This window comes from Nicotiana sylvestris, chromosome 5 (genome assembly GCF_000393655.2).
Source record: "Nicotiana sylvestris chromosome 5, ASM39365v2, whole genome shotgun sequence".
Lineage (NCBI taxonomy): Eukaryota > Viridiplantae > Streptophyta > Magnoliopsida > Solanales > Solanaceae > Nicotiana > Nicotiana sylvestris.
This window is the reverse complement of record NC_091061.1, coordinates 135,492,000-135,506,243: the sequence shown is the minus strand read 5'-3', so window position 1 is coordinate 135,506,243 and position 14,244 is coordinate 135,492,000. Positions and strand designations below refer to the sequence as shown.

At 38.2% G+C, this 14,244-nt stretch overlaps 1 long non-coding RNA gene across 2 annotated transcripts; it reads left to right on the top strand.

Annotated features, from left to right (window-relative positions):
• Positions 1 to 7,580: 7,580 nt before the first annotated feature.
• Positions 7,581 to 13,822, top strand: LOC104238742 (uncharacterized). 2 transcript variants are annotated; one of them, XR_011407431.1, is made up of 4 exons: positions 7,581 to 8,334; positions 11,404 to 11,472; positions 12,948 to 13,038; positions 13,190 to 13,822. It is a non-coding gene; the product is annotated as an uncharacterized lncRNA (long non-coding RNA). The 2 variants fall into 2 exon arrangements; XR_713957.2 differs by lacking the exon at positions 11,404 to 11,472.
• The last annotated feature ends 422 nt before the right edge of the window (positions 13,823 to 14,244 follow it).

The following is a 14,244-nucleotide window of genomic DNA, read 5'->3' as shown; positions in this document are numbered from 1 at the left end:
CCACACGTGCATAATAATATTCCCACCTTGTCTAGCCACATGCGCAACCCACATATATATATATATCCCGCCTTGTCAAGCCGCATGTGCAAATATCAAAAATAACAATAGCACGGCAGAAACCTCGGGCATCACAATAACAACAACTGCACGACAGAAACTCCATGCATCACAATAAAAAACACCGCATGATAGAAACCTCATGCATCACAATAACAACCGTATGGCAGAAACCTCGTGCACCTCAACAACAAGTAAAACAACAACAAAGACAATAAATACAAGAGTACGACAAGTAAATCAACTCAAGAACTTTCGATCACAAAGAAACGATAGAACTAGCTCACAAGGAATAACCACAATAGAGATTACTAGGCATAATAAGAATAGCTCAACAAGGGAGAAAATAATCTGTAACAACAATCCCACAATATACAGTTCAACAACAAGGGAGCTACACGAGTCAAATAATTCCAAATAAAGACATATCAACTAAGATATATGATATATACACTTCTTTTAAAGTTGGGCAACTACAAAGAAGATACCACAAATTCAATTAAGGATAAGCAGCGGAAAGATAATCATAACCTCAATTAAGACTAAACAATTACATGAGGATTAATAATAATTTCAAATAAGGACAAGCAGTTGTGAAAAGATAGCATGACAATGGAAGAAGTAAAAATCTTCAGTTAAGTCAAATAAGCAATAAGAGTGAATAATAAAGCAAATAATTCCAATTAAAACAGGTAGAGTGAAACTAGCAATTAAGAAAACTTAATCATAACAAAACAACTTCATACTCATTGAATACAAGAACCTAAGACCCTAAAAAGGCCAACTTTCCACAAATAAGCCCGAGCACGTACTCGTCACCTCGCGTACACAAACTACAATTAGTATAGAAGACTCAAATCCTAAAGGTAGTTCCCCCACACAAGATTAAGCAAAATACTTACCTCAAAGAAGACAAACCGATACTCAAAAATGAACTTCTTCGGTGAAATAATCTACAGACGGTTCAAATCTAGCCAAAATAACTTCAACGCATAAATAGAACTCATAAGAAACTATTCCGGATCATAAAGTCTCAATCTTTATCAAAAACTCAAAATCAACATAAAAGTCGACCCCCGGGCCCGCACTTCAGAACTCGATAAATTTTAGAAAACCCGAACACACATTCCGATACGAGTTCAACCATACTAAAATTATTAATTTTCGGTACCAATTTGTCCCTTAAATCATGATTGCTCATTTTGAAAATTTTCTTTAAAAACCTCCATTTTCCTAAACTCAAAACACAAATTAAATGATAAAAATAAAGATGAAAGCATGGAATATAATAAATTTTAGGTAAAGAATAGTTACCCAATCGATTTTCTTGAAAAACCCATAAAGAATCACTCAAAACCTAGCTCTACAAGTCAAGATATGATAAAAGTGGCCTAACCCTCGATTTGGGAAATATATTCTGCTGCTCAGGTCTTTATGCATCGCGAACGCAGAGAAAGGATCTCATTCGCAAAGAAGAAAAATGATGCTGCCAAGAAGACCCTTCGCAAACGCGAGTGAAGGGACGTGAACGCGAAGAACAGGGGATAGGAACCTACGTGAACGCGTAGGGGAGCACACGAACACGTAGTGTAAGTGACCACCAGTGCTCGGGGCCTGGTTTCTGCTATGCGAACATGGAAGAGAGGATGCGAACGCGAAGAAGGGGATGTGCAGGGCTACACGATCTCGAGGCATACTATGCGAACGCGAAGAATGAAAATGAGGTGGGTCAACAGAACACTTCACGAACGCGGAAGGCACTCCGCAATCGTGAAGAAGAACATCAGATACCAGAAACCAGCAATCCAAAAATAGGAGGAATTGGCCCGTAGCCAATCCGAAACACACCCGAGGCCCTCGGGACCCCATCTAACCATACAAACAAGTTCCATAACCTAACTCAGACTCGTTCGAGGTCTTAAATCACATCAAACAATGTTGAAACTACGAATCGCACCATGAATGGAACTTATGAACTTTTAAATCTTCCAACTTCTAAAACTCGTGCCGAAACCTATCAAATCAACACGGAATGACGTCAAATTTTTTAGGCAAGTCCCAAATGACATAACGGAGTTGTTACAACTCTCATAATTGCATTCCGACCCTGATATTACCAAAGTTCACTATTGGTCAAACTTCTCCATCTTCCAAACTTCAACTTTTCCAACTTTCGCCGAAATACTTCAATTTAACGTACGTACCTCCAAATCCAAATACGGGCGCATGCCTAAGTCCAAAATTACCATACGAAGCTATTGAAATCATCCAAAACCTATTCTGGAGCCGTTTACACAAAAGTCAAATTCCGGTCAACTCTTACCACTTAAGCTTCCAAAACTAGAATCCTTCTTCTGATTTGACTCCAAATCATCTAGTAACTGAACTCGATCATGTACGTGAGTTGTAACACATAATACGAAGCTGATCAAGACCTTATGCTTCTGAACAGAACTTAAATACCCAAAATGACTGGCCGGGTCGTTATACCAGATGCAATGGCTACTAGTCAAAGTCCATTACCTGTTCATAATAAGACGCATATAATGGGCTTGATTTGTGTTGAAAAGGAATATGAGAACTCTTTTGAGTTCCTTAGCGGGCCACTTGCCACGGAGTTTTCAGCGTTATTAGTCTCGGTTCCAGAAGTTGATCTTAAGAATGAGTTGGCAAAAGGGACCCAAAAACATGCTAAGGTCAATGTGATGGAGACTTGTGAAGGTCTTAGTAACGTCGATGTGCGACTCAGTGGCTAAGATGTCGAGCTTAGTAATTGGAAAGACACTCCTTTCTTGGCTAGCCAGGGAGGAGTCTTGGTGGTTTATTTTGTTATCATTTCTGTTGTCCGGGTTATTTCAGGGTTGTAATCCATTGTCTTGTGACTCAAACCTTTCTTCTTTTTTATTTTGCCTAGTTTGTTTAGTTTTATTAACTCATCTAGTGTTGTCTAGGATTGCTCCAGGATTGCAACCCAAGTTTTATTTTGCTTGTTTTATTGTTCAAACCCTTTCACCATATGTCTAATGCAATTTTTTATTTTCTGTTATTTCTAGTCCATTTTTTAGTTCTCTTTTCCTTTTATAGTTTTTTTTTTCATGTTGACTCTAGTGACATGACATGCATGCGGAATTCTCAGCCTAGTCTTGAAAGTTAGTCTAATCATGAAGCAATGAAATAAGTTTTGAAGATGACAGGGACATTTGAGGGAAACAAGTAAAGATTTGGACATTTTGAGATCATTTAAAGCCCAAATTATGTGAAACTAGGGTAGATAATTTGGGAAGTTAAGATGACAACAAGAATTTGTTACAAAAGAGTATGTCCCAGAAACTTTGAAGCGAGAAACTTCAAGTTAAAGTGTATCTCAAGTTACACGATAAAGCCAAGGGAGTTTGCTCCAAACTGACGGAGGACATCTATCGTGAAGAAGAAATTACCCAACAAGGGTTCTGTACTTGACAAGGCACTAAAGAAAGGTGGAGGGCATATATGTTATATCAATGCTGATACTACAAAAGAAATGCTATGCATGATCTTCATTTTTCATCCTTAAGATGCATGTGTTATACTTGACATTTTCAGAGATTGAGCGGCCCTCTTTCAGCTACCCAAACACTTTATACCCTTCGATACCCTTTTGAGTCTGTGCTGATTTCTTTGACCTCCCCTCTTCTGGAATCAAGTTAGGGTCATTAAAAAAAATTCATATCCCCATAAGGTTTGTTTTAGAAAGTTCATCCCAAAAGAAAATTGAACAAACAGAGAAGAAAAGGAAAAGAGATAAACAAAAAAGAAGTCAAAAAAGAGAGATAAAAAGAAGAAAAGAAGAGAAAAGAAGAAAAAAAAGAAGGAAAAGAAAAATAGCAACAACAAAAAGTATTCTTTTGAACTACGTTCGACTTGATTCTTGTGTCAACAAGATATGTAGGCAGCCTTACTCTATGGTTCGGTCACTCCAAGTCAAAAATTCTAAAATTCCTCACTTCAAAAGAAACTGGGGCAAAAGTTTTGCTTTCTATAAAAGACAGTTCCAAAAGTTGTAAAGTTATACCCCATTTTGTCTTAGTTTGAATTTGAGCCTTAATGGCTTTCTTTCTTTCTAACCCTGTCCAAAAGCCATATTACAGTCCAAAAAAAAACTTTCAAATAATCTTTGAGAGTGACAAGTTAGATATGCTAGGAGCATATGATATCTTCACCATAGTTAATGCCTTGTCATCTGTAGAATTAGAAGAAATAAGAAGAAAAGAACAAAATGAGAGAGTCTTATTGGTAAAAACTCTCATAGGCACCATAAGACGACACTGAGTTGAGAGAAAGAATAAAATGGGAGAGGCTTGATGGTGAAAACCGTTCGGGGAACCACAAGTCGAAATAAGGATTATGAATCTAATAGAACAATTGGATCATTGAAACCCAGTTCCAAAGGTTGAAGGTATGACAAGAATTGAAAATTAGACTTATTGGATAGATTAGGCCGCTTAATCCAAAATGCATGTCATGGTTAAAGTTGGTATCCATATCAGATAAGTTTCTACTTTGTAATTTTCTTGTTAGATATCATCTCTTTCCATTGTCCCCTTACTATGTCCCTCTTGCTTTGTTTAAGTCCTCTTTTTGAGTCTATTTTGTCAGAATAAGTGAGAAATAACTTCAAAATTTGCTACCAGCTTTCTAATTGCACAGAGCGAAGTCTGGCTAGCACATCAAAGTGGCATAAGTCAGGAAATAGTAGTATGCGCACTGAGTTGGTGAGAATTGACGTGCTTTGGATTCATGTGAAATGCAAAGGTTCGATAAATATCAATTCATGAGCACAATACAACAGATAGAGGGTATTGGTCTTGAAAGAATCAGAGGTGTTTCATGTGATAAGGGTTGACAGAAAAAGTGGTTAGCCAATAACAAGCAAGGTCTTCCAAATTGAAACCAATGTTATCATTGCAAGTGTAGGAGCAATCACCCTCAAGGTCAAGGCCACAAACCAACCACCATGTTTTAAACTCACAAGTTTTCTTTATTTGAAACAGGGACGAAGACTATGTCCAAATCAAAGCTTGGAAGCTTGAATTTTTCAGGTGTCGTACCCTAATTTTGTCAGCATAAAGGTTGTTTGAGAAGGTTTTTAACTCCTAGACATTCCCTTAGTTGAGAAGATCATTACCTCCCAAGAATTATTTCTATTTGAGAAGATCATTACCTCTTAGGCATTTTCCTAGTTGAGAAGAACCGTACCTCCTAGGCATTCTCCCTAGTCGGAAGAGTCTTTAGCTTTCCTTAAGTTCAGGGGTCCCGCATGGAGAATGGAGTCAATTTTAGTTTCCTTAAGTTATTAGTCTTTAGTTTTCCTTAAATTTAGGGTCTCACTTGGAAAATACGGTAACATCCTAGTTTTTCATAAATTGTCAGTTTTAGTTTTCTTAAATTGTTAATCTTTAGCTTTCCTCGAGTTCAGGTGTCCCGCCTAGAGAATATGATCAGTTTGTAGTTTTTTAAGTTTTTAACCTTTATCTTTCCTCGAGTTCAGGCATCCCACTTGTAGAATAGGGTCAGTTTTTAGTTTTCTTAAGTTGTTACCTTTATCTTTCCTCGAGTTCAGGTGTCCCGCCTAGAGAATAGGGTCAGTTTTTAGTTTTCTTAAGTTGTTAGCCTTTAATTTTTCTTAAGTTCGAGAGTCGCGTCTGGAGAATAGGGTCAGTTTTTTTTATTTTAGTCAAGCTTAGTTTATAGTTTTCCTTAAGCTCAATCTCACATCTAGGGGACACACTTCCTAGTTTAAGTCTTCCGGGCCACACTTTTTAGGAGACACAATTGCTACTTTTAGGTAACAAGACACACTTCCTAGTTTGAATTATTCAAGTTTCATCTCTAGGAGACGCACTTCCTAGTCAAAGTTGGTTATTTTTACTCACAAGATATCCACATCCTAGTCGAGTCTTTAGTTTTACTCTCATCATTTGCATCCTTCAGCATATGTGATTTACAGTTTTACTAACAACTCACAAATTTTTCTAGTGCAAACTGGGGCAGAAAATTTTATTTGTTTTATTTGTTTTGATTGTAGGCATCCACCTGCAGAACGAGGGTCAATATTTCAGGAATTCATTTCTGGTTCAAGTCAAAGTAGAAGGAGCCCGCTTGAAAAAAAGGGTCAACTTTCAGTTTCTTTCAAGTCAAGCAGCAGGATCCCGCCTGAAGAACAGGGTCAACTTTCAATTTTTGATTTTAAGAAGAAGGAGCTTACCTGAAAATGCAGGTTTACAAGCCCAAGACTACTTCAAATTCAAGCCTATTTGAAGTTCAAGTTAGAAGCACCAGGAGCCCGCCTGAAGAACAGGGTCAACTGTCAATTTCTTGTTCAATTAAAAAGTACCAGGAGCTTACCTGAAGAACATGATCAGCTTTCACTTTCCAGTTCAAGTCAAAAGTACCAGGAACCCGCCTGAAGAACAGAGTCAACTTTTAGTTTTGAAGTTCAAGGCAGAGGCCGTAGGATCCCGCCTGAAGAATAGGGTTAACCTCCAGTTTTTTTCAGGTCAAATCGGAAGTAGCACGAGCCCGCCTAAAGAACAAGGTTTGCGAGATCAAGTCTAATCCAAGTTCAAGTTTATTTCAAGTGCAAGCAGCATGATGTCCGCCTGAAGAACAAGGTCAGCTTTCAGTTTTCTTCAAGTTCAAGTCAGCATGAGCCCACCTAAAGAATAAGGTCATTTTTCAGTTTCATGTTGAAGATTCAAGGAAGATTCGAGACAAGAAGTTGATAGGATTTTGTATTTTTCTTTTGTTTTACTGTAATTTTTGTTTTATTTTGATGTAATGGCAGAAACCACGAATTGGAACCTCAACGGCACTTCACTCGACTTTCCACCTCGATATCCTTCTCCATTTTTTCTACTTCTGAATTACACGTGACCTGATTCCTTTACAACTAAGGATATGTAGGAAGCTGAGATACCAGGGCTCAGTCACACTCTCTTATCCGTCTTTATTTTTTTGAATAAGTGTCGGGTCAGAGATCAATTACGTTGGTTACTTAATTATTTACTCAAAAACACTTCGTGTTTCCAAGCAAATAGGAGCAACTGTAAGCACGCAATTTTTAGTATTTTTAAAATATTTATTTGAGTCTACTTTAATAGGATATCAGTCTAGGTTTAGTTTCAATTTTAATTTAGAACATAAATTTGAAAACACAAAAATAATTTTATTTTAATATTTAATTTTATTTTAATAGTTTATTCTCCTTAACTAAAATTAATTAGTATTTTTAGTAATATATCTTGTTATCTATAATTTATTTTTATAAAATAAAAAGAACGAATTCTTGGGATAGCTTTTGTCTTGTTTTTATGTGAGAAGTCCAAAATGTAAGCCCAATCACTTAGCCTACACCCCATCAGACCCGCATACCTGCCCATCTTGCCTTTTAAATCTCCACCCTTCATTCTTTTGATCCAACAACTATTGTTTTATCTTAATTCTATATAAAAACTAATTTTAAACAAACACTAATCACCCCAAACCAGCCGTAACTCACTACACCCCTTGCTGCCGCCGTGGACTCGCCGGAAAACTTAGTGATTCCGGTCGAGTCCACTCACCCGATTCTCCATGGTCCCCCCCTCCCTTGTCCTCTCTCTCCATATCAGTTAAACGCGTAACTAACCATTCACTCTCTCGAATCTTCCATCCGTTTCTACTTTCCACACCTTTTGGACAGATATTGCAAAAATGTTAGCCATAGGATCAAAATATTATGGTCCAAGGTTTCCACTTGTCTAAAATCAGTCCATTCAAAGGTAATTTCAGATTTTAGAGGTTTTTGGATTTTTAGAGGAGAATTTTCGTGTTTCTTGGAGAAGAAGATTGGACGTTTTGGAGCCACTATAAATGCTCTCATTTTCAAATTTCAGAGGAGAATTTTTGGGACGGAAAATTAGGAGGAAAAACTAGGTTTTGGTTTTGGCTTTTACTTTTCTTCTTCTGATTTTCATTTCAGATTCATATAACCACAAAAAAAAAAGATTTCAATTTGTTCTAGTTTTATTTTTATTTCAAATTTGAAAATACACAAGATAAATTTAGTCTCTTCCTTTGATTTTGATTTCCAAAATGGAGTGAAGTTGAAACAGGTGTTCGATTGTTGGAGTTGCTGCTTGAGGTGCGGTCCATTGGTTTTGTTCGAGTTCGACTGACGTTTTGAATTTTACTCGTAATGCGCTATTCTGTCTGTTGTTGTTGTTGGAATTTTTCGTCAATTGAAAGCTATTTAAGGTCCATCTCTTTACCTTTTCTTTTATATTGCTATTTATATGGCGGTTTAAACTATAGTATCAGCCCATTTAAGAATAGTTTGTAGAAGGATCTATTATTTCTTTTGGTTTATTAATTATGAGCCATGATTTTCAGATTTCGTTTAGTCCTAAGTTCTCTTCATAGATCTCTCTTTGATATTTGTCAAGTTTTCTTTGGTTAGTTTTAATCTTGTGTAGAGTCTTCTTATTTTCTTAAAAAGGATAATGAATCGTGTGTTCTCATGTTCGTATGTTTAGATTGAAAGCTTCTGTTACAGCCTTAGGTTTCATCTTAATAAAACTTGTCTGCATTTTTGGAATAACTAAAGGTAGATAAACCTTTTTCTCATTTTTAAATATGAAAAGCTCTTTTTAGTGACTAAGTTCCTAATCGTCAAAGTTCATTTTATTAAAATAAACAAATCTTCTCTTCTTCTGGTTATAGCATGTTCACTAATTGACATTCAAAGGAAGTGCATAAAAATTCTCTTAAAGAAAATCAGATGTCTGGTTCTAAAATAGGCTGATCTATAGTTTGATCATGTTTCTTTCTGTTATTTATTTTGATAATTCAATGTCTACTTGTAAGATGTTTGTTTCCTTAGCTTTATATTTGTGACTATAGTAATTAGATTCGGAAGTTCATGAATTAAAGAGAGAAAAATAGAATTTGATACCTTGATGACATGTATTGTGCTACGGGATTCGGGCTAAATGGAACTAAAAGAATTGGAGCTTAATTGTTTATTACTTTCTTTACCTTATATCGCTAGAGCATGTTTAGGCCGTCAACACTCGGGTAGGCAAATTTTAGGTCTCGTCTTTTATTTCACTCGAGGTGAGAGGTCGTCCCCTTTAGTTTTTATTCAGGGGAATGTCCTGTATATTTTGTATATATCTTATCCGTATATAGTAGCTATAGTATATAGTCTCTGAAAGGCCAAATGCTGAAGCTATAGTAGCTCATAGGGTACTCAGACTTCTCCCAAGGATGATTCTTTGTGCGGGTACCTCACACTAGTTTCAATCACCTGCCTTGCTTCCTATACTCTTAATACTACAAAATAAAAATAAATACTAAAAAAATAACATAATAACAATAAATATAAAAAACTAAATTAAAAAAACTACAGTAAAGCTAGGTTGCCTCTCAACAAACGCCTAATTTAACGTTGCATCACGACATGAACCACTTTGTTCCCCCATCTCGAACTTATGAATTAAGCCTCTTATTTGTCTTCAAGTTTTTTGCTATCCTCTTTTGGTGGGGCTACAAAGATAACCAAGTCAAATAATAAAAATTTTACTCTATACTTTTCGGCCTTTAGATAAGGAATGTAATTTTTGCTTTTTGGCACAACAAATTCAAGAATATAGGCACTCTCATCTTCACTCTTTGACTCCCTTATAGGCTCAGATGACTCGATTATTATCTTGCTATTAAACACAATGTGAAAAAATGATTAGAATAAGGTCTAATATGTCCTAACTCATAAATTGTACTATTATTTATATCCCCATATATACACACATTCAGGTCTCCCAAAGTAATGTTATCTACTCCCTCATATGACTCTAGACCAACATCGGCATTCTCAATAAAAATATGGTCTAATGATTGGTATTCTCGTTTTAGCTTCTCATTTTGGTTTAGAAGATTTTTTTTCGCTTCACACAATTCATCATTACATTGTTGGGCGTTACACGCATCAACTCAATTATGAAGATGTAACGACCCAACCGGTTGTTTTGAGAGTCGTAGCCCCATTTCTCCATTTTGTATTTCATTTGTGTTCTTCAGCTATATTATGTCTTACTGGATCAGTTTATTCGGGTCCGGAGTTGTTTTGGAGTGAATTGAGACACTAAGTTTCTTAGCAGAAGGTTTAAGTTAGAAAAGTTGACCGGATATTGATTTATGTGTAAACGACCTCAAGTTTGAATTTTGATGGTCCCGTTAGCTTTGTTAGGTGATTTTGGATTTAGGAGCACGTCCGAATGTGATTTGGAGGTCCGTGGTAGAATTAGGCTTGAATTGGCAAAAGTTAGAATTTTAGCGATTTTTGCCGGCAGCGAAAATTTTGATATCGGGGTCGGATTAGATTTTCGGAAGTTGGAGTAGGTTCATGTTGTCATTTCTGACTTGTGTGAAATATTTGAGGTCATTTAGACGTGGATAGGTAGGTTTCAGTATCGTTTGTGGAATTTCGAAGTTTAGAAGTTCTTAGGCTTGAATCTGAGTGTTATTGGGTGATTCGAAGGTTCGACTAAGTTTGTATGGGGTTATATAACCTGTTGGTATGTTTGGTTGAGGTCCCGAGGGCCTCAGAGCAATTTCGGGTAGTTATCGGAGAGTTTGGAGTTGGAAAAATGCAGCTGAAGCAGCTGCTGCTGGTGTTTGGCACCTGTGGAGTGGGAACCGCAGGTGCGAGGTCGCAGAAGCGGGTTGAGAGGCGCAAATGCGCAGTTGGATTGCAGGTGCAGCTTGGTCCCCGCATCTGCAATGGCCGCAGATGCGGTCAGGTGATCGCAGGAGCGGAGCCAGCCTTTTTAATGAATCTCCGCAGAAGCGGAGCCCTGCTAGCAAATGCGGTTTAGCTAGGCAGAAAACCCCAGCTCGAGGTTCTATTCTCCATTTTCAATTTTGGACTTGAGGAACTCAGGAAAGAGGCAATTTTTTGAAGGATTTCAAGAGGCAATGTTGGGGTAAGTGATGCTAACCCACAATGGTATAAATTTCATGAATCCATAGCTTTATTCATCATATAATGAGGGATTTGAGCTAGAAATTTTGGGATTTAGGGCTTGAGAATTGGAGAGTGAAGTTTGAGGATTTGATTGACCAAATTAGGTCGGATTTTGATAAATTTGGTATGGTTAGACTAGTGAGTGAATGAGATTTCGAGTTTTGTGACTTTTGTCATATTTCGAGACGTGGGCCCAGGGGCCGGGTTTGAGCTAATTTCGGGTTTTGGCTATAATTTGGTATTTTTCTTGTGGAATTAATTCCTTTAGACTATATTGATCGCATTGTATATCTTGTGGCTAGATTCAGGACGTTTGGAGGCCGATTTGAGAGGCAAAGGCGTCGCGGAGTAGGATTTTGGCTTGGTTTGAGGTAAGTAACGCTTCCAAACTTGGTTCTGAGGGTTTGAAACCCCAAACTACGTGTTATGTGATTAGTATTGAGGTGACGCACATGCCAAGTGACGAGCATGTGGGCGTGCACCGTGAGAAATGTGACCTGGGTGATTCCATGGCACCGTTTAGTGACTCTATCATGTTGATATCCATGTTTTCTTCACGTGATAAAGTATTCGAGCTGTAAATCATGCTAGATATCATGTTTAGGCTTTGTGCCGGTATTGTTGGACCCTTACGATCGTTTCTTGCTGTCGTCTCACTAGTTTTCTTTTAATACTCCATACTCAGTCATGATCATGCATTTTTATATCATATCTCAGTCTCAATTATTTATTCATTCTTCATATCATTGTTCCGGGTTGTTTTCATGATATTGTGAGCCCGTGGTGAGACTAGAGAGGTTGATGACTGAGTGAGGTCGAGAGCCTGGTTATGAGTAATAGTTATGGGATCGGGTTGCATGCCGCAACGATTATATTGATGATTATGATAGCGCTTGGGCTGTAGGAGCCCCTCCAGAGTCTGTAACACACCCCCAGTGAGCGCGAATGATATTATTGAGGGATGGATTTCCCTGGACATGGATTTGTCCGAAGTACTTAATACCTGGAGATGGATTTCTCCACAGGGTTGGATTGCCCTTTGTCCTCGGTGCTGGGTGACTTACAGTCAGTGTTGTATATGTTCTGGGATGGATTTCCCTGGGCCGGATGGCCATATACAGTACCGAGTGGTTGGGCACTTGAGAGTGAAAGTACATGGTGCATTTTATACATTCTGTGCATTGATACTTAGAGATTTGCTAAGTTGTATACCTTACATTATTCAAATATGTATTTACTTTACTGCTTTGAGCTGTATATTTGACTTGAAAGCATGCCTTCATCTCTGCTCATTTACTTCTGTTTTACCTGTTGAGGTCAAGTCCGTCACTACCTTTCAGTCCAACGTTTGAACTTGTTACTTGCTGAGTTGGTGTACTCACGTTACTACCGGTCGTAGCAGCTTTTGCTGATCTAGGTTCCAGAGTTTGGAGACTGATCTAGACGCTCATGTACTCAGTAACACCCTGGTTTTGGGCTGGATTGTATCACTTTGGGATTTTTCTGATGTTTTAAACAGTTTTCTTTTATGTTAAATGCTTTCGTTAAGTTTTTCAAATTTATAGTTGTTGTGTTGAGTTTTATTGAGAGAGGCTGGCCTTGTTCCACGATAGGCGCCATCACGACGGTAGAGTTTGGGTCGTGACAAGTTGGCATCAGAGCGTAGGTTACATAGGTCTCACGAGTCATGTGCGAGTTTAGTAGAGTCTCGCATATCTGTATGGAGAGGTCTGTACTTATCTTCGGGAGGCTGCAGAACTCTTAGGAAACTTCACATTCTTGAATTCTTATTGTGCAGATCTATTGATACTAGTAACTAAACTTCTATTATTTTGTTCTCTCATAGATGGTGAAGACACGTGCTACTTGGCAGGACGGACAACCACCAGCACCACCAGTTAGGTCTGCGAGAGGCCGAGGTCGTGGCAGAGGCCATGGTAGGGGCAAAGGTGTAGCCCATATAGTAGCTAGGGCAGAACCTGTGATAACTAGGGAATATGATGCATTCTACACTCCTTCTTACTCAAGTTTTGATTAGAAATGTGTACAAAATAATCCTAAAGGCTCACAGGTTGTGCTTGATTGCAGGTTTGATCAATAAGGTGACAAAGTGTCAAAAACCAGCTCAAAAAGGAGTGAAACTTGCACAAGTACCAAGACAAGACAAAGCTCAGTCAAACAGGGCCAGTGCAACCGCACACCATTCTGTGCGGTCTGCACAAGTGAAGTTCAGAGAGGTTGCTTTTCAGGCTAAAAGGCAATGCGGCCGCAAAGGGTTTTGTGCGGTCCGCATTGAGTTCACCGCGGCCGCACTCGATTTCGTGCGGTCCGCAAAGCCAAGGTTCAGAGAGGTGGTGTTTTGGAGGATGAAGGTCAATGCGATTCGCGTTCCTTTTTGTGCGGACCGCAATAATAGCTACCGTGGCCGCACTCGACTTTGTGCGGTCTGCATTGCCTGAGTTTAGAGAGCTGATTATTCAAGCCCAGAGCCTTAGTGCGGCCGCACTCGATTTTGTGCAGTCCGCACTAGCCCCGCAGAGGTATTTTTGTCTAAGATTTTCAGCCTAGTATAAATAGATTCATTTCCCATTTTTAGGTCATCAGATAGTTTTGTACTGAGAGCTGCGCTCGTGACTTTGTTCCTTTTACCTATTTTGGAGTAATTTTAGCTTAATTTCAACATTGAATCTTCAAGTTTAATTTAGCAATTAATTATTATGAGTTCTTCTTCATCTATTTTTTTGTTTTCTTCTCTAATTATGAGTAACTGGACCCATAAGCTAGGGTTGTGGCTCAACCCTAGTGTGGGTAATTGATGGGTCTTTTGTTTTTATGCTTGATTGTCTATGGGTGTTTGATATTTGGGCTAATTTAGGGTTTTAATTGTGAATTAGTGGTTGCAAACACTAGTTTATGCCTAGTAGACTTTGGCTCTTCTTGAGAAAGCGAGCCTAAGTCCATGAAATTAGTCCAACAAGGAATTGGGGCATACTCAAGAGATTGATAGCCCCAATTAAAGGGTTAAACCTAGAGATAGTAATACCCGACTTGAACCTTGATTGCTTGTGCAAATTTGCATACCTAATTGGTCTTGAGAAAGTCAATTCGGGCAAAATCACTCGAACTACCGAGAGGTATAGAGT